General features: G+C 45.1%; 1 protein-coding gene across 4 annotated transcripts in view; it reads right to left on the bottom strand.

Annotated features, from left to right (window-relative positions):
• The window catches only part of b3gat1a (beta-1,3-glucuronyltransferase 1 (glucuronosyltransferase P) a), a 70,618-nt gene extending 55,904 nt beyond the window's left edge, over positions 1-14,714 (bottom strand). For all 4 annotated transcript variants that reach the window (XM_068584778.1, XM_068584780.1, XM_068584781.1 and 1 more), the window contains exon 1: positions 14,088-14,714. The gene's annotated coding sequence lies outside the window, so the exon portion shown is untranslated. The remainder of the gene's footprint in view (positions 1-14,087) is intronic.
• Between the last annotated feature and the right edge of the window lie 8,134 nt (positions 14,715-22,848).

The following is a 22,848-nucleotide window of genomic DNA, read 5'->3' as shown; positions in this document are numbered from 1 at the left end:
CATGTGCATGTAAAACAAATAATCCATTTATCATTCATACTGTAGATTTAGAATGTTCCTTACTTAGAAAAAACATAATTTCTAATAAAATCCTTCATTTGAATTAAAATGATGAGGAGCTAAAAATCTGTGTCTATCATAAACTCCCTCACTCTCTTTTTATGAGCAATTAACATGGAAGAAGGGAACTGATTGTACCCTTTCCCTTCATGTGTGCACTCTTTTAATGTAACAATAGAAATGTTTTCACTATTCAGCAAAGCAACGCTTCACAGCTTTAATCGCAACATACATATTAAAGCTACTATGAGGAATTTAGCGTTGACTTTGGCGGTGCCCGTGGTCAGAAACAGTAGTGCTTCCAAGCAGCAGGTTCCCTTTTAGAAAACCTCTAATTTTACTGCAGTAGGTCGATAGTCTGCCTCTCGCAGTCCTGCTTCTCTGCCTTCAGCTCAGCAATTAGCGAAGGACTGGTCGCTGCCAGGCACCCCGCTGGAGTCTGAGTCGAAAGGAATTTTCTGGTGAACCTGCGTGGTTTTATCTAATTTGGCATGGATGGACCCGCTAGCACCGACGACAAGAATAGAAATCCTCTCGTTGATGGACAGATTACTGGAGCAGATCATAGAGAGGCATCAGTAATACATTCAGACCGTTTCATAACAAGTTCAAATGTCCTCATAATAATTTGAAACAGGAGCTTCTCAAGGTAATTGTGCAAGTGTGTGAACAGCATATAACACACATTAAGACTATCCACAGACTCATGCACATACACACACTCTAAATCCTTTGCAGCAGAAGGAAACCTCCCCCGTCATCGGACAAATCTGGAATCACACGACCGTGAGACCAGCTTCTTTCTTTCAAACGCCCGTCTGTGACAACCCAGCCGCTCCCTCGTTGCCTTCCTGGCCAAAGGCGTGTGATCACACACTACAGCATATGAACATTCATGCAATTGGACACTGATGACATTTTTTTTGGTTTGTTTGTTCCCCTTTAAGTCCTTAGCAGCACGTAAACAACACAGACACTCTCGTCCCTTTGTCCTCTGTGTGAAAAACAAACAGGCGATGCTTCGAGGTCCCGCTCTCCCCGATGACTCACCCCTCGGTGTCTTACCGTGTGCAGACGAGGCTTGGATGACACAATCATCAAGCAATCCATTAAACACACCTTCTGAGTGTCCTTTCAGGAGACAGGTCGTATTGCCCTGCGGCGATGCCTATCAGACAGCATCAAAACACCAACAATTACCGTGCTATATAATGGTGTTATATGCTGTCTGTGTTGGTAAAAAAAATAGCTGCAATATGTTCTGATTCAAATAAAACTCTTTTGTGTTTTTGTTGTGTTTTTCAAGTCTTTTTCTGAAGGTTTAAAGTATATTATTATCTGAAGGTTTAAGGTATATTATTATTGGTTCGAGACTCCTGAGCGACAGGAGCCTAATATTGAGCACAACATTCCTGTGCATTTGAAGCGCAAAAGTGTGTGTTATGTATTGTAAAACCGTGATTTTTCACAGTTAAGGGATGAGGAGAAGAGCCGGTATTCACTCCTCTAAAGCCCCTGGCTTTTCTCGGTCTCCTGACCTGCCTTTCCTCGAGGAGCCATATTCTATGAAGCATGAATATTTTAATTGGTGAACCAACGCACTCGTAACACCGGCGTGTCCGTCATTAACCGATAAGCCGAGGCCCGCGGCAGCTTCAGCAGTTAGTCCCTCGATTGGGCGGACGGTCACCCATGCTCGTACTGTAATTTGCTTTAACATTACCTACAGTTAAAAGGTGCCGTCCTGGACGCCCATCTGTTAATGCAGGAAACCCCTGCTACACGGCCCGTGACTACACAAAGGTTTCCTTCGCTGTGATTGCTTAGCGGTAAGTAGCCGACTTGTCAGATCCCATTGCTGGCATTTGATTTGAGCAGCGTTGACCCTGATTGCAGTCGCGGGCGAAGCGGCTCCATGCGGCGGAAGAGGACCTCTGTTCTCGGCCAAAAGCGCAGCTTGGTTCTCTTTCGCCCGGCTCTCTGAACGCGAGCGTGTCAATACCGCCACTGCACATGGCTGCATATGCCCCTCTGGCGTGATTCCTCCCCGGCTGAATCGATTCAAGCTCTGTTTATCTCATTAGCTTGTAGCGTGTAATCAATCACACAAGGGCATTCGTTTCGGGCCTCCAACCCACGGCGAATTATAACTCGACTCCCGTCCTCCGTGAACATTGTTCGGTCTCCAGTTATCTTTTAGCGATGACGCTACACTGAGCTGCTTGTAACTGAGCGCAGCCTCCTGGCACTCATTCAAATGATCCTGACGGGATGTGGTATCCTAGCGGGCAAAGGACAAAAGACATGCTTGAAACGTGTGCGCCCACGCACACACAAACACACACACACACACGTCACGTGTACTATAGGAGCTAACGGTGAACCGCTGTATTCAAATTTAGATCTACGGGATTGGAAAAACTGACACTGAGTGTGTGTGATTTAAAGGTACAGACAGGAGCAATCATGGCTGCTCTCTTGTGCACCTGCAGTATACAATAATTATTGATGATCATGGGACATTTAGTAGGTAGTGTGACGTGCTGCTAACACTCAAACTAACGTGCTTAAGTTACATAATGTGTAGTTCTCAATCCTCACTGTAATCATTGCAAATAATATAAAACTAATACTACTAATATAATAAAAAAAATACATTGTATGCCCATGTACTGATATATGAGTGTGATATTTTCTGGAACGATTACGGTCCCATAAAAAAAATTCTCTGTCTCAAGGTATCTCATGCTCTGACTTTAATAGCTTCTCACTGTGTCTGTGCTTGCACGACTACAATGATGTGACTTTTTCTTCAGCACCCGTTTCCCCACATTTCATGATGTATCAAACTTGATCACTGCATTTAAACAGAAGGCAAAAGAAGGTGTTCTCGGGCCGAGCAGCAAGCGCTGCCTCTGCCTATTTCAGTGGGCCGCAGGATTTTTAACAAACCATGCCCGTCACATAACACGTGTCTCCGGGCTGCACAAACAATTATTACGCTGTCGTTCAGTGGAACCGGCGCTTTATACTCAGCGGCATTTCCTCTTTTTTTTTTTTTACGGCGGCAATTTGCACCGAATGTCTTACTTTTTCCTCCGTTCCCTCTGTACTTATTAAAGATGAAGCGGACACAAACAAGACAAACACTCGAGTCCCCCGTGGGAACAAAACGACTCCAATATTGATTCATTCTCATTGAAACGCTCTCAAACTGCACTGGAGTTTGGAGAGGAGAGCGTATGAGCGGCCCCTCTGTGCAAAGTTCTGTTGATCTGTTAAACGCTGAGCTCGACAGAGCCATTCATAAATCACCACACTCATTGACAATAGCCGGCAATTATGCCATTGTGTTAAATGGCCATTTAATGGTCATCCAGCCTCAAGAGGGAATCCCATACTCCAATTACACATATTGGGCGTTTCAATTATTTTTCCTAATATGAACATGAAGGCCGTGTTCATGAGGGGCAACTAAACCACAGTTTATACACACTGCAGCGTGCATGCTATGACTATGAAGTTATTGCTCCGCTTCTGCTCTTATGAATCATTCCCCCCCCCTCACTCATATTCCCCAAATAATGTGATTCGGAGCCATCAAATCTGTAGTCAGATGGTACGGACAGGCTCGGTGGATGTTGCCTGAGGGCCGTCGCTCTGCAGCCCTCTGGACCGAACGTGTGAACCGCATGTCAAACCTGCCGGTGAGCATTAGAGGAATGAGGCGTCTGTCGGTGTTTCCCCGTGTTGTGAAAAAAAAAAAAAAAACCCACACGCCAATAAACCTCTCCAATCCATATAATTGAAAGTCCACCTCAATTATAACCTGCCAATCTTCTTCGGAACGCAGAGCCATCGCTTATGAAATGATTATGAATAATGAGCATGCACAGTTTAAGCTCTTCTTTTTTGTATCTGTGTTTTTCAGCTTGTTCACGGTAATTAATTCTTATAGCCAAGAAGCTCAACAACTTAATGCAGGTCATCCGACTTGCTGCTCATAGCGCTTAATTAAAGTCCAAAGCAAAGAGCCGATACATGTGCTCGGTAGGTCACCTTGTTCTTTCAAACTTTTGGGATTTTGTTTTGTGGGGGCGGGAGGGGGATTAGTTTGATTTCTGACAGCCACATTTGACAGGATTCCCCTGCAGTGTGTCATGTCAATAGAAAAGAGAGAATACCGGCTTGAACCCACATTTTAATGGTGCATTCCGCGCAAACTTCTCAACATTCATGAGGGACGCAGGGGAAACTTTTGCCTTCATTACCCGTGTGCCAGCGTTATTCAGAGATGCAACGCGGTGAGTGAGCGGTAATTGGCACCTCCTGCACATGAAATGCCATGCGAGCGATGACAAGAACCAGAACAACCGGCGAGCAAAGGCCCGGCGTCTCTCTGGCTTCCCGCGGCACGACGCGTCGCACTGTTTGGCAGCTCGGAGATGCAGATACGGCGACTTTTTCTCTAACACTCACACAACTCCCAAGTTTTCAAGTTTCCACATAGTAAACTTCACTAATTTCTGGCCTCGTTTGGCAATAATGAAGCTAAAAATAATAGTGACAAGTGGTATTTAAAATGCATTCCTCTCCCTGCAGTGACACCGTCTGTATTTACTGAAACTTGAGCTTTTCTGCTGTGTTGGTATTGTTGGTCTGGAAATGTAAATATACCACACAGGAAAAAAACAACCATCAATATTTAATCTTGAGTAATTCCCTGCTGCAAATGAGTGTTTATCCATCTCACTCAGTCAATACAGTCACAACTGCTGCCTACATTACCTCCAGTAACTCCGAATGGCACAACCAGACAGCCCCCTCTGTGCCAATCCTATTTCATACTGTGTAACAAGGATGATTGCACCGTGGCAGAAAATGAGTTCAGCACATTCAACGTTTCAACATCGACGGATACAAAAATAAAAATAAAAAAAGAAACGGTCATGGTTTTAATAGTGTGTTCATGGGGGTAGATTAGTAAATCAAATTGGTCTCAGATCTAGAAAATCGTTTAGAAAATGGAAGCCATAATGCACCGACCCTGGCATTTCTCTTTGGTATTTTGCGCCCATCAGCTGTTTGCAGAGGTCCAGAGCGGCGGCTTGTACAACACTGCTCGACTGAACCGCGGGGGTGGAAGGTGTGCCGTTGTGTTTGGATCAGTTATCTACTATGAATTGCTTGACATCTAAAAAAAAAAAAAAAAACACTCCATCAATTCATCACAGCTTAAAAAATATGGTGGAAAGTGGAAAAAGGATGCTAATGGAAAAGACGCACCAATGTGTGCCTGAGCCTGGAATTTGCACTGAGATTGTGCTAAAACACATTTTGATGAACTGAGAGGCTTTTTTATACGTAACCAGATAACCACAGATCGATATATTAAGTGGATGCAGTTTGTGGATTCCCGTTTGGACGTCTTGAGTTTGTCGTCTTTGCTCGATCTTTGATCACGGCAGTCGCCATCTTGGCTTTTTGCCTCCAGTGAACGGAAGAGATTACATTTAGACGGCAGAGGATTGAGGCAGAGACGTCGTATGCGGCTCTTGTAGCATATTGACCTGAGAACCACAAGGTCGCCGGCCCAAAAGCACACTCCACTTTACGGTCTATTTTGCTCGAAATACGATGATTTACGATGAAAATCATGTCGCCATGAAGAAGACTTGTAACTAGTGATGAAGACCAAAAACTCATGTTTACACTGTTTTTCTTGGATAACACATCAAGTGAGTCCTAGACTTCCATACATTCTGACATCTTTCAGCAACTATACGCGCATTGGCTTCACTTTCCAGACCCGGAGGCTGCCGCCTGTATGTAACACAATGACAGGAACACTTTCTCCATCGTCCTCCAATGTGAAACCAACCGCAAGTCAAGGACACGCTGTATTACCTCACCTGTTATCACTGGGTTAGACGTCAATACGGTGGACCTTTGAAATAACCAGCAGTCACCCGAGCATTCCCATCCAGCCGAATCCACGTCTGAATGAACGAAAGTCCTGTTTGTTCGCAGCATCAGAAGAGTTCCTCTTATGAAGATCAACAGAAATGAATCCGTTGATGAATTCTTACACCTTGGTAGCCTCATTAGCACTCACAATGGATTCCCAATACACATCAGGACGCTGCTTATTAACGAGCAAGGTGTCCTTTGTAGATTGCATCTACATTTGCATAACTCTCGAGACAGCAAGGGGAAGTCTGCGCCGCTGTAACCGTGAAATAGCTAAAGTTGACACCTTCCATATAGAAAATGTCGGAACAAGTAATTGGTCTTTTAGGAGATATATAATCAGTAGCCACCAACGCAAGCGCAGCACAACACAGCTTGAACACAGTATGTGGAGGTGGGTTTGAGCGAAGATGACTTGGAGAAAGATGTTGTCTGACGCGTTTCTCAACACACTGCAAGCCTCGTTTTGCAGAGCAGAAAGTAGAGAAATGTTCAGAATGATGCTATACTGCGTAATCAATCAAATGTCCGCTGATCAAAGACAGTTCTTGAGATCTACACTCGAAAAAGTGGAATTGTGGGTATTTTTTTCTGGATTTTAAAGCGTTGAAAAAAACTAGATCCAGTTGGAAAGATGGATACTTTTACACTCTTTGTTATAAAAGGTGGAAACAAAAGTTTCCCAAGGTTTTTGAAACAAATATCCTCCGTGTCCCTCTGTGACTCCTACTACTGCGTTTAACAATCCATTTGGTCAATCAGGATATGTTTTATTGGGTGCTAGAGAGATGTTGACATATAAATGCCACTCACTTTGTGTTTATTGTTTGTGTATAATACCTCCTGTAACAACACAACCTCTTTAGGATATGATCTCTTCCTTTTGAAGCGATTGCAGAGCGGCCATTGGCTGTGTTTCCATTCAATTGTTGGACAAATTTTTCCTTTATTGTCTAAAAGCTACGCAGGCTGTAAGTCGTAGAGGTTGTGAAACCCCGGTTTGGCTATCTTACTCATCCAAAAGAGAAAAATGGAGAGGAATTTGTTTTAATTTGGTACCGTTTAATTGTTCTTTCATGCTGTCTGGAGACAAAGACAGCAGAAACAGCTGATAAGTCACATAAGTTCACTACATCAGAATGAGTACAAATACATATATATATATATATATATATATATATATATATATATATATATATATATATATATATATATATATATTAACAAGCAAAGGCACAACCAATTTAAAGCATCAACCCTTTTTCGACAAAGCCAAAAAAACAACAAAAAAAAGTTTTTGGGGGGCGATTGAGGAAGCGTTATCTAGTTTTCAGTCGGTGGTTTAATTATAAGTGACGCTATACGTCTGTACATAGAGCAACACCAGGTAACGGTGCTCAGTGGCCAATGTTGTCTTTTAAAGATTACCGAGATGATCTCCCAGCGTGTCCACACACGAGGTGGAGGGACACTTAGGTCTCGTTAAAGCTGAGGGATTTACGACAAAGCCGCAAGGATTTTCTCAAGAGGGTAATTGAGAGAGCTTGTTTGTGCCTCAAAACCCGGACTTTTTGTCGTATCGTGCATCTGCCATCGCCGCCGCCTAATCTGTGAGTAATTACAGCCGCCATCCCTGGAAGGAACGGGATGTTAATCAAACAGACGAGAAGAAAGAACAAAAAAAAAAAGAAGCATCAAATGGACTCACTGCCAAAATCCTTCATTTTAGATGAATAGTCTTGATTTCATCGACTCTAATACATCAATAATGAACTCTGGGGTTGGGAAGAACAGGTTTGGTTCGCTTTTGGGCACCTTTTGTGATTCCAGCCTGAACAACTCCTTGTGCCAAATACTGCAGCTTGGTCCGACTCCAATGTCAATGCGTCAATATTAGACAGTTGGAGCAACTGACGTAGCGTAAGGAGCAATATAGTCCAAAAAGGGCTACACACACATGACTTTCATGCGGCAGACCGCTGTCCGTGTCCCTTTGTAAACATTGACATGTAGTCACATGGCCAACTAAATCCCTGACTCCTCCAAAACGTAGTTAGGAGCTGCAGGATTTGAGAGTGTGTTGCTGCTATCACCGTTTAACTGACACAGAGCTCACCCACAGTGGTCATTGCCACTGCCGGGGGTCACATGGGTGACAATGAGGGAAGACCTCTGTCACTGCAGGATCATCTCAACCCCTTCGGGGAAAAAAACAACCAAAAACACGACTGTTAAGCTCAACATGTAGTAAACTGTGGCTTCACGCGTACGCAGGACGGAGCGGGGGCTCCTTCCTGTCGATCTCTTATGTGAGGTAACACTCGGAGAAAACATCTGAAGATATGGTGAGAGAGAGAAAAAACAAACAGAAGTGTTTTCCTCTCTTATTCTTTGTCCCTGTGTGTGACCGAATATGGTTTGACAGTTGGGGGAAGTAAAGCTGGAGGTCTGGGTCAGAGGCTTTGCTTAGTGTTTGTGTGTTGGTGTGGACTCTGTGTGTATGCGTGTGTGCAGTGCGCTGTGTGCCTGCACTACGCCTCAAGCAGCATCCCTGCTCTGTCTTCTAATCTCCAGCAGGCCTGATGAATGTGAACACAACTGATACCACACTGCCAGCTGTCCCTAATACCTTCTTTCTTTCTCTCACAGCAGCGCTTCCCCTCGGGGACCACGGGTAAGCACAAATGCACATAATGAGATTATTTCCCCACCCCAACCAAAAAAAATAATAATAATTCATTAACAGAAAAAGGGGGAAACTTGTTTGAATTGTGGAGCATCACTGATTGAACCAATAAACAGCATTACAAGCCGAAGCGGCAAATCCCTGTGAAACAGAAATTATGCCGTTCATTTCTTTGACCCTCACAGCAGACGGGTGAGAAGTCCTTTACCAACGCGTTGCAGGTTTTCGTCCGCAACAAAATGAATCCCTGAGATCTGGAATAAGAAAACCTGCTCTGTTAGCTGTGCTAACCGCTAAAAAAAACACATTGGCTTTTGTTTGACTGATAAGTGAAGTAGGGATCAAAGCAAAGGGTTTCTATTCTTGGCATGAGCAAAAATAATAATGTCTTATTGAGAGGACGCCCTGTTTTTTTTAAATTTCATCTGGTTTTCCATTGAATGGATTATAATCTCCAACTGTAAACTCTTTCAGCAGTTCCTCATACAGTTTGACAAAGTATCACAAGCCATTAAAAGATGCTACTGGTCAGACACGTCAAAACTCAAACACGTGAAAGAGAAACAACCATGTTCAGTTCAACATTTAGTCAGTTATGAAATGCAGCACAGCGTGTGAAAAACATAGTCAAACAAAAACATTAAAATCCATCTTTTACCACACTTCAAGCACCCCGTGCCTTTAATCACAATGCACTTGATTGACTCCACACTTCCTCGGGTTGCGTCCCGTCCTCCTCCTGTAATCCTCGGTTTTCAAGCCCGATTAAGTGAGTGGCGATGTCCTACGTAGTAATTATCTTTGGCAACCTTTTGCTGAAAAAAAAATAAATAAATAAAAATTCGCTGAAACAAGTCCGGATGAATTCAAACGGCTGCAGCACTTTGGAGGAATTGGACATCTAATTATCGTGTGCTGCTGGTCACTCCGAGCTGCAAACGACTGCTGTCCCTGGAAGGAGAAAAGCTGCTGGAGAGGAGGCAGAGGGCCTCTGCCAGCGTCCGTCTGCGGAGCACAGTTTATTCTAATTCCTCTGCAGGACATTAATGAGCCGGGATAGTGGCCGTCTTAATGGGCAGCCGGACAGATTTTAAGTGCCCCGTGGAGGGTAATCCACGGAGGTATACGACAGCGCTGCTGCGAGGCCCAGCAGATTGATGTAGGGTTTCATTTTTGCTCTAACTTTGCTTCTGAGCGGTTCATTAAAAAGGTTCATGCGCTTTAAGCCCCTGCGACAACATGCCATGGCATATTTCTTATTAGACAATCTGGACTTTTTGGAAATGTTAACGGACATCTATTATCGAGCAAACGCTGTCGTTACGAGCCACCTTTACTTATTCATGTGGATCTCGCTTGCCTCTAATTTGGATTCTTAGCATCGGAAAACAAAAGCACAACAGTTTGTCGTGGACATGCAGGCCGTGCACAGGGATTCGCAGGCAGTTTGTGGAAGATAACTGTTAACTTCACAAATGTACTTAGTACTTCAAGGGCCAATTATTTTTGCTCTGGCTGGGGTTTTTTTTAAACAAAGTTTTTTTTTTTATTACAATCTATTGATGAAAGCATTTTTCTAACTTCCCCTTGTTAGTCGTCTACTTTAGACTGCGTGATCTGCATCCCGATGCTGGAGCCAATAACTTAAGGACGCAGGAGGGCAATTTAATAGGTGGAAATATCTTTTGGTATTTTTTTTTTGGGGCAGCACAACATGAGGAAATGTGCAGTAACATCGTTGAATATCACGATAACGATACACAAGACACGCTAAGTGAACGGCTAATAAAATGCACTTTTGGCTGCTTTCGGTATCCTGCTAACATGCTGCTTGTTCAATTAAAAAAATGAAAGGGAATAATTTCCAACATGCTGTTATTAGGCTCACTATTGTTGAATTGAATAGTGTGAAGTATTTTTCAGTAACCTGAGACAAGCAGCTTTAGTGTTAGTGCTTATTTATGAGCTTGGATCGAGCCCTTTGAATGAAGCATCATGATCCTTTTGCTCAGCCAATCACTCTTATTAGTTATCATCGCTTGCTGACGTAGGAATGGTGCTTTAAAATGCTGCTATTTTTTATGCTATTTAAAAAAAAAGAAGGTATTTTGTGTAGTTTGCAGTTGGAACTGTTTAACAAATTCAAACTATTTTTTATCACACCGATCTCCTCGATTCATATTTATTGATGCAGCCTCATGAAGATCAGGCTGCAGGGGCGTCACTCTGGGAAACAGATCATATCCACGATCATAAAGGTTTATTAGCTCCACCCGAGTAATCACTGCACCTGTTTCTGGTGTGCGTTTTTCCAACACCAACTGTAGATTGTATACGTGGCTGCGGGTGTTGATGGCGTGAACTCAAGTTGTGTGTACCGAAGCGGAAACTGCACTGTACGCTGAGTATTGCGGGCTGCTGCTCCACACAGTATCTATTATTGTACGCCATAAAGGTGATGTTTTATTCTCATTTCAGCCGTTCACCCCTTCGCCGCCTGAGGCCGGACAGCTCCGTGACCGAAGCCGCTACCTTCAAAGAGAAACCCAGGGCACACACATCAAACATAAATGTAATTCTGCCCAGCAGAGCGGGGTTCAGAAACCTGCATCTGTGAGCTCCGAGTGTAGGCAGACATGCTTTACACGCGCCCACACGCCGGCCTCTGTTTTCCAAACCTTAGCTTTCAAAACATTTGCGCGAAGTCTAATCCCTCCGTCGTGCACATTATCGCGCCGCGCCGCGTGAAATGTGCGCGCGGCTATCGCTGATGAACACGCGTCCTCCACATCTGGACACGCAATGCCGGCATTTCGACGAGACAATGTGAAGGCAGACGCTCGCCTGGTAAAAAGGATGATGTCATTCATGTGCTTTTTAGTCGACAAGAGGAAAATGGTACACATTTGGAGCCACTTTGCATAAAAACATGAATGAATTGTTCATTAACACATGATGGTAAGCTGTTAATCCGGTAAAGTGTGGCAATGTCAATGTGTGGCCAAGTAGCTAGCTCTGTCTTTGTGTTTCAGAGAGGCTCTCGTATGTCGTGCTTCACATTGCAGCGCTCAGGGTGACACGCTTCATTAAAAGAGGTGTGGGTTCTTCCACTTGCTGTAATACCCATTCAGCTCGCCAGTTCACATTTTAGTTTCACCTTTTTCCAAAAGACGACAGTTTGACGGTTCTTTGTTCTTCTCCGAATTGATACAAAATGATTAAATCTAAAATAAATAAAGAAGCAAGAAACCAGTAAAGATACACTAAACACTAAAAAAAATCTATTTATGAATTTAAATGGTTATAAGCCATGGAAAAAGCATGAATAACATACAAATATGTAACTATATTCTACCTCACACTGTAAATCTTGAGGTGACAGTGGCAGACCAGCAGCCGCGTCACGTGCGTGTGTGTGTATTTACTGGCCGCTCAGCACTTTGAGCTATTTTTTTCTCTTTTTTTTATGGCACGAGGCGGGTGAAGGGTGGGGGGGGGGGCGACCGTGAACACGGAATGAAATGACAAGCCGTCCGCTCCCGTAAATGAGATCTGGATGCTATTTGCTGACACTGGCAGACCGCGGCAGAGACCTAAATATATACACGGACACCGAGAGTGCGGCGCGACGGCAGCATGCTCACGCCCGTGTATGAGGAGCAGCTGGGAACGCGCGCGGCTACGTGAGCGCACTGAAACAGGCTGAGGAACGGGCGCCAGGTGTTGCTGCCGTGGTGCACGAGGGCCGTGGAACAGATGAGGAGAAGTTACACCAAAAAAAAAGGGAGGAGGAGGAGGAGGAGGAGGAGGAGGAGGAGGAGGAGGAGGAATCTATCCCACTGTGTGATTTATTGGATTCCCCAGCGTGGATTAATAGATTCACAGCCCTGCAGTGACCAGAGGTTTGGGTTCATTTCCCCACAAAATGTCACAAACACACATCCAGCACAAATACCTACATAGCCGTTAAATCACATTATAATATCGACTCCACAAAGACTGACTGCGGCCGCCACGGCCTCGGTGCGTCTGTCTTTTTCTCTTTCTCAGACACAGTGGGCCGATTTTGAAAATATGAGAGAGGGCACATTCGCCCCAATGTGCCTGATGTCATGATGGGTGTCAGCGTGCTGCGACTGGACCAGTCAGAACTTCCAGGGAGAGTCAGGTTGATGTTTTCCTGACACATGAGTAAGGACTTAGGACAGGAGCCCAGACTTTGGGAGCTGTGACCGCCCGCTCTGCAAGATTTTCCACTGACACTCCTGAGAAGAACGACACACATACATATAATTAAGCGCTGAACCCTGCAATATGAATATCGCCAACGTGCACTTTCACATGACTCCCGTTGCCAGACCTGGAGCAACACTTCCTGCTCTTTTTCAGGATTATTACTGCCAACATATGCCCTCATTCGTGGACGGGAGTGGAACATGGAGGAGGGACACAACGCACTGTTTCTTCTCCCGGGGTTCAGGGAGCCGCTGCTGCACCTGTGCTGGCCGCTCGAACAACTGTGTCTTTCTCACAAACAGCCAGGAAAAGCTTCCCAGGTGAAGGTGTCAGAAATGAGACGGTACAGCCCACTTAACTTCGACTCAGCGCTCTCCTTTTCTCAAGCCGATGCCCCCCTTTTCTTTTTCTTTTTTTGTCCGCTCCTGTGGACAAGTTGTTATTTTCTGGCTGGAAGGCAGCGCGCGGCTCCCCAGGGTCACCATGGGGAAGTGCTCTGTCAGGCTTTGCTTTAGAAAACACGCACTGTATTTCGTTCTGACCCCCTCCAACCCCCCTCAACTTCCTCCTCCTCCTCCTCCTCATCCTCTTTTTCTTTTCTTTTTTTTTTTCTTCGTAATGTTTTATTTCTTCCACATGAATTTCAATGCGTACCATCGGGGAGTGACATTCATATTTTACTGTATGAATTCAATTAGCATTAATCAGTCAAACTCACTGAATCTAAACTCTAATTGGACCTTGTGCAGCAGCGGCAGCTCTGCTGGTCAAAAGCTCATCATGAGGATTATCAGCAATTCTTTTCATCGGGCCGACACTGACTCTTCTGTCTCCCCCCCCACCCTCCCACCCGCCTCCCCTCCTCCGGCTCACACTGCCTCTCTGTGGCATGCAACATGCATAGATTTCCCCCCTCTCACTTCCACCGAAGCCGCTGCACACAGCGACCCAGGGACAAAGATGGCAATCGCTCTGCCTCCGCTCCAAACCTCATCAGCATGGAAATTGTAAAATCTCTATCAAGCGTATGTGCATGCTTTCAAGTGCCTCTCAGATGTGTATCTGACCCTGCCGGCCAATCGGGCACGCAGGGAGAAAAAGAAAAAAAGGAAGATAAAGTGGGATCGTTATTTACCTCATTCAGAGACTTCAGCGAGTGGCTGCTATTCCGAGCGCATGCGGCAGAAGGACTCCCATTCATTCTAGAAATCCCGTTTTTTGTCCCCGCTGTGTGTTGTCCCCCCCTTCCTCTTCCTTGTCCCTTGTCGAAAGAGAGGCAGCAGTCAAAGCATCCCTTTCTTTTATTTTGCCGTGCCAGCTGACACCCGCCTTCATGCCTTGGATGATGGAGATGGGAAAAAAGAAAAAGGAAAAGAACATAAAGCAAAGAGGGGGCACAAGCTCCCGGGATTTATCTTCCTCCTGTCCCTCTCCCTCCCTCCCTCCCTCTCTCTCTCTTTCTCTCTCTCTCTCTCTCTCTCTCTCTCTCTCTCTCTCTCTCTCTCTCTCGCTCTCTCTCTCTCTCTCGCCTCTTCTTGCGCTCACACAAGCCGGAACGGTCGCATGAGGGGGAATCGTCAGAGTGGCAGCGATGTAGCTGTGTGTTTTTGCTCCGTGGCTCTTCACCTCTTCTTTCTCCTGCTCTGCCTCCCTCTCCCTCTCCCTCTCTCTCTCTCTCTCTCCCTCTCTCTCCTCTTTGTATCCCTCTGTCCCTCACAGTTTCTCTCCGTCCGCGGCTGGTTGGCTCCGTCGTGACGGGTGACACGGCTCTACGCGTGCGGCGACATCTGTGAATGTGCTTATGTTGGGGGGGGGGGGACTAAAGTAGCCTCTTAGCAGAGATTGAGACCACCCTCCCCTCCTCCCTTCCAGAGATGGGCTTTCTAATGGCATGTACCATTAATGCTCCGAGCAGGGTGGTGGGCTGCAGCATTGAAAGGAGAGAAAGGGTAGGAGGAGGGTGGTGGAGAGGGGGGTGGGGTGGTGGAGGGGGGGGGGGGGGGGGGGGACAAAAGGAGTGGGGGAGTCGCTCAGAGGGAGAGGGGAGCAGAAAGAGAGAAATAGAGGCGGGAGATGGGGGAGACGTGTTGAAGAAGAAGATGTGGTCAAAGATAGTCTTGTTTTCATTGTGTAATAATAATGAACGATGCATAAGTAAGCTCTTCTAGGTCAGTTCTTTTGTTGTGTGTGTGTGTGTGTGTGTGTTTTTTGTTGTTGTTTTTTTTACAGACGCACACATTGCACACTGTGCACATCCCTTACGCCCCGGTGAAGGCGTTACAAGACAACAGCTTGGGCACGTGCAGAAGACAAGAGCGTACATTGGCTTCGGCGGAGACAAATTCGTTCGAGAAGAGCTGCAATTGTGTCACAGCTAAAGCATCGCCTCGCGCACAGCTGACTGCACAATAGCACACATGCAGAAACACATTGCGGGAACGGGGTTCAAAGTTCACGTGGGAAAGTCATTGTGCTCTGGATGATAGTACGGGCTCCAGCGTGAACATACATATAAATCTCCAGATGCTAGTCTCAGTGATTGGCGGGGACTTCCCCAAAGCCAATTCCACCACATTTCCATCCCCCGGAAAAAAAAAAGAAAAAAGTGCACCATCTAATTTCAGGCGTCGCTGAATAAAGAGCCTGTCTGCTGTGGAGGTGAGACAGCGTCTGGTGCGAGGATATGAAAACACATCACCTCGGCCAGCTCACCTCCTCTGAGCCCGGACACCAGACCCCGGCTCTCAGAGGAGCTCGGGCCAGAACCCAGAAGAGAACTGGAACGCAGAGGTGTCCCGGCTCGAAGACAACCCAAGTTCGGCACCGCGGCGAAAAAAAGCAAAGCCCTCGGGAGAGCCACAGGGCAGAGAAAAAAAGACATCATTTAACCTGAGTGTGTCGCACGCGCGAACCGGAACAAACTCGCACACGGACGTCTCTTCGCAATCGTGTTTCTAATTGTGTCTGATGTACGAGGACGCACGGGGTGTTTGTCATGTTGCCCTTACAGTCAGGATGGAAAAAAAAAGCAGCCGAGTGGGAATTGGAATCACTAAGTTGCTGTTAGGCGCGCAGCCGCTGATGTGATGATGTGTGTGTGTGTGTGTGTGTGTAAGCCTGGATAACCGGAGGAAAAGCCATCAGATGATCTCGCGACTGCGTGCTAAATTTCTCTGCAAAGTGTCACGCGGTATTTTGAGCTTCGGTCCGGCGGTCGGCTCTCGGACTCTCATGACTTTAATGGCTGAATCAAAAATCATGAGAGTGTGACAAGGGCGTTCAGCAGAACAATTTATCTGAGAGGATGAGGGGCTGGTTCATTATGTGGAGAGAACAAGGAATAAAAGTGGGCTGCTTGAGGGGTCAGAGAGTGCTTGGAATCACATTTGATCGGGGTGTTGTATCTTAAGACGATAGTGTGAATGTTTGTTTTTTCGTCAGCTGCTTGCGTGTTTTGAAGCTACAATCAGTGCAAAATGGCAGTTGCAGTCAGTTGGTATGATACAAACTGTAGTAAAGCATTTCACTCTTTTCATGTTTGGCTTCAGTGCATTCAAGGTAACACTGTGTTCTTATTTCTTCAGTAAAACTGGTCTTATGAAATCATGCTAATGTGAAAAGGCCTCGACGAAGGAAAGCGACCAACCAACCAAACAGCTCGTGGGCTTTAGAGGAGCTGATGGAAGCTAACTCGGCTTCCTGCATATTTATATTTACCGTACGGACAGTTTTGACCTCCAGAGCTACATCCACACTACCACGTTTCCATTTTAAAATGCATTTCTAATGCTACATTTACACCTAGCGTCCACACTTAGCGTCCACGCTACTCTGGAGTTTAAACCCCCCCCAAGAATGCTGCCGACGCCAAGTTAGTTTCAAAACTAACTAAAGGTGACCTAATCGTGTCCTGGTTTTGCCTCTTCGAGTGAGATGATGGACAGAATATGGAGGACTTATTCATACCTATTTTGTTCTGCACAACTATTGTGAATTTCCCAAAGAAACTGTAAAGGAACTAAAGCATAAATGCTCTGCAGCACGACCCCAGCAGAGCCACGAGTGTGTCAACAGACAGCAACGAAGGAAACGAGTGAGGCGTGTTTACCTAACATATTGACCCATAATCAAGGAAAGTTTGATTTGTAAGTATTCATTTAAAGTACATTCGATGTGCGCGAGAGAGAGAGAGAGAGAGACAGAGCAAGACTTGCGGCGTTGCAACTACGTTAAATTACCCGCAAAATGTCTGCATATAGACTTATTATAACAACAAGTACTATAACACTGATGCAAAGCATTCATTAAAGACAGTTGCCACTTGCATGAACACAATGTCAGCCCCTCGCCCCGTGTTGTGTGGAGGTTTCATGCTCTGGAAAGCAGGTCAGGTGCACTGGAGACTCCAAATGACCCATCAGTGTGTATGTGAGCTCCAGTGCATTTGATATAGGAATCCTTTGAAACATGCTTGTGTGGAGGACTATAAATAAACTGGACTTGACTATTTAGTTTGCAAACAGCAACGCGACAACACACACACACACACACACACACAGTGTCTGTCCTGACAAACTGCACAGCCACGAGGAGTCAAGGGCATGTGTGTCGGGTCAATATATCAAGAGATCATTCGCTGATTTATCTGCTGCCATCAATCCTCTCTGGTGACATAATGCTGTTTGCGCCACTCAAGCATGAACCAATGAGGTCTTTATGTATGTGTGTGTGTTTAAAGTGTGCCATGCATGTCTTAAATCTTTCAGAGCTCCACCATGGCTGCGGGTGGTGCCACATTCCCATTTGGAGGAGATTTGATTTTTGATGATTTCTTCTCTTTTTTTTTTCCTTCCCACAAGCCATCTGCTGCGTCTTTTCAGGCCTAATAAGAAAGAAACAGAAAGGCATCAGAGTTCAGCAGATGATAGAGATGGGAGCTGAGTAGGCCAGCAAACACACACACACACACACACACACACAGGGCAAGGGCGACAGATGGACGGGGCCCCGATATGCTGGCGGTGCTGGAGCCGGGCCCGGTGGGCTGGCCCCACTGGCCTCACTAGGGCTTCATTGATAACTAATGTTCAGGCTGACTTTGAAGTGAGGAGAATGTCATTTTTCTTTTTTCCCTGGCAAAAAAAAAATGACTTTGGGGTATTGTCGTACAAATGCGTTTCTTTGGTGAAGGATAAGTGGAGTTATCATCTATTCCAAACCACTAAACATTGTTTTTTGGAGATTTTTCACAAGTCGGTACGACTGAAATGGAGTAAGCTTTAAAGAGTCAGCCTGATTTTAGCTCTCAGTTCAGCTACAACTATTCATTTCCAGGATTGTACTCTGAATGATTTATTTTAGCAAATACCGCATCACCATCTTTACATCCAGCCTTTTGTTCGTCTACTTTGGATCTTTATCTTTACCAAACCAGCCTCCCATCAACGTGTTGGAGTCGTTTCCCATGTTGCACATTCAGTATGTAATTCCAACACGACCTCAGCGACTCAACGCTCAGAAACATGTTGTCTTTTTCACTGTCAATTTGGAAGAAAAACCTCTTTCGAGCATCCCTCGTCTCAGAACGAGGAATACAACAAAAAAATAAAAAACTCCCTGCAGTGTCTGAACAATTACGATGATCACCGTTCCCTTTTGCAAAAAAAAAAAAGAATAATTGTCAAAAACCTTTCTGAATTCAGTCTTAACACTTTGTGTGTGTTGTTTTTTGTGTGTGTCTTGCAGGGTGGCCTGGAGGCACACACTTAGGGAAGAGGAACGGCAGAGTGAGAATGGAAAAGGGTAGTGTCAGGACTGTGTCAGACACAGTTATGCCATTTCACCGAGCGGCACACAAGAGAGTGCAAATACGACCAATAAAACAGCGAGCATACACAGACTGTGGCAGCTTGTCACTGTTTTCCAAAATGTCTGACTTGCATGTGTCTCTAAAGCAGACACCTCGACAATAAACTCTCCCTGGAGTGGATGGATGAAACGAGCTTGTATGTGATGGTTATCGAGAGCCTTTAACCGATGCACGGGCAAGAGGCCGGGCCCAATAACAGCCTGTGTTGGAGCTTCTCCTGCATCTTTCGCCTCGGGCTTCATCATTACTCGGAGGTGAGTGTGTTGCCAGGTCGACCCCCCCTCCCCCTCCCCACCCATCCCCTGAAGACGGATAGATAGTGAAGGTGCACTGGCCCTGTTTCCTGATCACACATGAGTGGCCTTCCAGGAGCTAGAATTAGAGATTAGATGTAGAAATGAGAGCAAACCTTATCATTTTGACTAAAATATGAACAGAAATAGCTCTGGCCTCGATGTGAAAAGGTTCAATTGAATGGATTAAAAGGAGCAATTTCGAGTGTTGTGCTTTTGTCCTGGGCGGGGAATCGTTGGATGGTCCTCGCGGTGTTTGTCCAGACGGGTGTAGTGCAGCTGCAAGGTTGTCGTCATATGTACTTCAGCGTTATGAAGGACATGATGTCATATGGGTGGTGTGGTTATGAGATTGTCCCGTGGCAGCTCTGGGTGCACACATAACACTTGTGTGTGTGTGTGTGTGTTGACACGTACTCCCCGCACACAGTGTGTCATTGAAACATCAAAACGACAGCTTTTTTTGTAAAGATTATAGCAACTCGGTCACACTTCGTCAACATTTAAAATCAAGTGTTTGAGCTTAATGACTGACGACGCTTTGGCGACTTGGTCCAGTTCGGATGAATGACGCATGAAGTTCAAGACGAGAAAATAATTACAGCGACCGCAGTAACGGATGAAGAATCACACCGCAACGCAATAAGACAAATAAAAGACATGTTTTTTTTATATTAATTATATCTTCCATTGAAACAAATTGTATGCAAAATGCGAAAACAAAAAGTGTGAGGAATAGGTGTGTTTGTCTGCTCCAATGTAAGCTGCCTAACCAATGGGATTTCACACTTTCAGCTGGTCCCGTAGGCCACTTTCTACCAGTGTTCTGCTCGGCTCTGTTAGCAGCCATGTCATGATCTTCACTGGATTCAGGGACCATTTCACTCCATCCAATGCCTGACGCTGGCTTACAGAGCGAGATAGCGCATCGGACCTGCTGGTGAACTCAATGGAGGGTCGTTCCCTGCCTTAAAACCTGTATCTTCTCCTGATTTCGGCCATGTTATTAAATTGTGCAACATTCAAAGGGAAAACAAAATAACCCCCGAAATAGTCTAAAGCACATCCTCCCGTACAATTATTTCGTCAACAGCCAGAAGTTCACATCATGCTGGATATGATGACATGAGGGGATTTATCAGCGCTCCATTTGTTGATCCGTTTTCGCAGATGGACGTCAGATGAGTCACAACCTCTTGAATGGTGGAAACAGAACTAAATATGAGCCGAATAACCCTTCAAATGGGTTCATTCCGGGCAGAAATGTAGTTTGCAGTGTTTTCAACAGCTCAGAGGGGCGTGGCGGGAGGCCAAGTCGGCCCGATGAACAGCTGTCTTCGGTAACAGCGGGGAGGCTGAGGAGGGATTGTATTTACATTGAATTAGGCCGTCAGTTGGGACGACAGGGTCCTTGGCATACAAGCGACTCAGACAGATCAACAAACAGCTGTCTGACGCGTGCGATCCAAGGGCAAATCCTTGGACACCTACAAATCACAGACTGACACTCCAGCATCTGTAAGAGGGCTGAGCTCCTGACACACACACACACACACACACACACACACACACACACACACACACACTAGTCCAGACAGAAACGCCCGGCGTGCCTGTTGACCGAATACTCTCACAGCCGACCGGATACGCCCTCGCTCGCCAGCAGAAGGAGATTCAAAGACATCAATCAAGTGCAGCGATGGTGGCAACTCGTCTTTCAAAACATACCGGTTTATTTTCAACGGGACAAAATGACAAAGGAAGTAGTCAAAGGAAGCTGGTTTTTAATGCAGAGTCTCTCTGTAAGATTCCCAAAAGACTGCTCCGTAGCACAAATTGACAAACAGTTTTAATTGTTGTTATAGGAAACAGGAAATGAAGCTGAATGTATAGAATTTGCAGCAGAATTTTCAGGTATTTGTATCTTCCTGATCCGACAGGTTTCCACGCTGATCATTTGTTTGATATTAACATTAATAACCTGATGGATCCTCTAGCGTGTGATCGTCTTCTGAAGGAACGTAAACATGTATTTCAATGTAGCGAAAAACTCCAATTGCATAAGCATTACGCCTATACAATATGTTTTGTAAAGGACAGTCAAATGTGTAATAAAAGTATATATATATAGAAAGCAAATGATCGCTGATGACAAGTTCAGCATGTGGCCACGATTAATTAACTAATGTGTGAAATCATGAGTGAATAGACTTTCATGCACCGGGCTAATAGTAGGTTCAGTCGGCAGGGTAAGGTCAAATTATCAGAAACAATATCTGTCTTTTTCAGAGATAAAAACTAAATTATTATGGACAAAAGCAGATTTTTTTTTTGGCATACAAATTTGATCCTGCTATTGTTACTCAAGGTTAGCTTTTAGTATTTAGCCGCTCTCTTGCTAGTCAGGTTTTGAACAGGGCACCTTTCTACAATAGTCTTCTCCACGAGTCACATGCACACACATGCTTAAAAACCCCGGGTTGCAGCAAGTATAAGACCAAGGCAAAAGAAAATGTGGATTTTTGCTGAGATTAAATGCCAACGATTTGACTGCCTGCGTTCAATCCATTAGCGGGTTAAGAGTGGACTTTTGATTGTTCTGGCGACTGCATGTTCCACTGAGCCGAAATCACAATAAACCGTGTCAGGCGGCGTCACTTTTCTGACCCCGCTGACATCTTACATCGACAGCTAACTTAACCCTTCTCATTTCCCTGACAGGTTTTTCTGTGCAGCATTCCCACACTGCTTCAACATCACCTTTGGCGAATCAGACCCCATGAATCATTCACCGTGTGTGTGTGTAACCTCATGCCCCTTCCTAAAGAATGCATTTGCTGTAGCGGACAAACTCTACCTCGGTAATGAGGATGTTCTTCTTTTTTTTGTTTTTTTTTGGTTCTGTTGACTCACTGTTGCCGCCGCCGCCGCCGGCGTCGGCTTCATCGCTGCTTTTTTGGTGAAGCGGCGAGCTGACCTTTGCCCCGTTCGTCACAGGAGTCGAACTTAATGTGGAATACAATTTAGACAAAATGATCGATCGGTGCCCTGCTTGCTGCTATCGTCCAAGTGTGTGGTCTCTCTGGAGAAACTACCTGTGTGAACTAAGGGGTGTGGGAATAAAATCGATACGGCATAGTATCGCAATATTTTGCGTGGCTATATTGTATCAATACACGGAAGCCAAGTATTGATCTTTCATTTAATCAATTCTAAACGTTTTTGGTACTAGAATAGTAAAATCAATTTATATTTTGTTGACAAAGCTTTCCTTTGGGGACGATTTGCGGTTGAAAAAAAAGCGAATAAATCGCAATATATCGCAGTATCGTGATAATATCGTATCGGTACTTAAGTATCGTGACGATATTGTATCGCGGGACGTCTGGTGAGTCCCACCGCGAGTGCGAACTGGTGGGTCAATACTGCTTTACAGGACAAACTGTTCTGTAGACTGTTGGGGATCTGCGATCGATCGGCTCACGTATGGAACTAATGTTTTATGTGGGAGTTTTTATCGTGTGCATGAAAAAGCTGCTGGTTGTTATCACTGAACTCTTTAACCATTCCACTTTATTTTAACATCCGAGTGTATTTTGTAAAACAGATAGCATCAGAACAGAATAAATAATATTGATCCTCAATCTTTCAACACGATTTTCCCCCGATGTTGATAATATTTTCAGTTTTTTCATCGTTAAAGCAGACATACAAAACGTGTGTGTGTGTGTGTG

The sequence above is a fragment of the Clinocottus analis genome, unplaced genomic scaffold (genome assembly GCF_023055335.1).
Source record: "Clinocottus analis isolate CAN_PGR_092001 unplaced genomic scaffold, fCliAna1.0.p SCAF_2, whole genome shotgun sequence".
NCBI classification, from domain to species: domain Eukaryota; kingdom Metazoa; phylum Chordata; class Actinopteri; order Perciformes; family Cottidae; genus Clinocottus; species Clinocottus analis.
The sequence above is the reverse complement of the archived record's forward strand: the minus strand, read 5'-3'. Positions and strand labels throughout refer to the sequence as shown.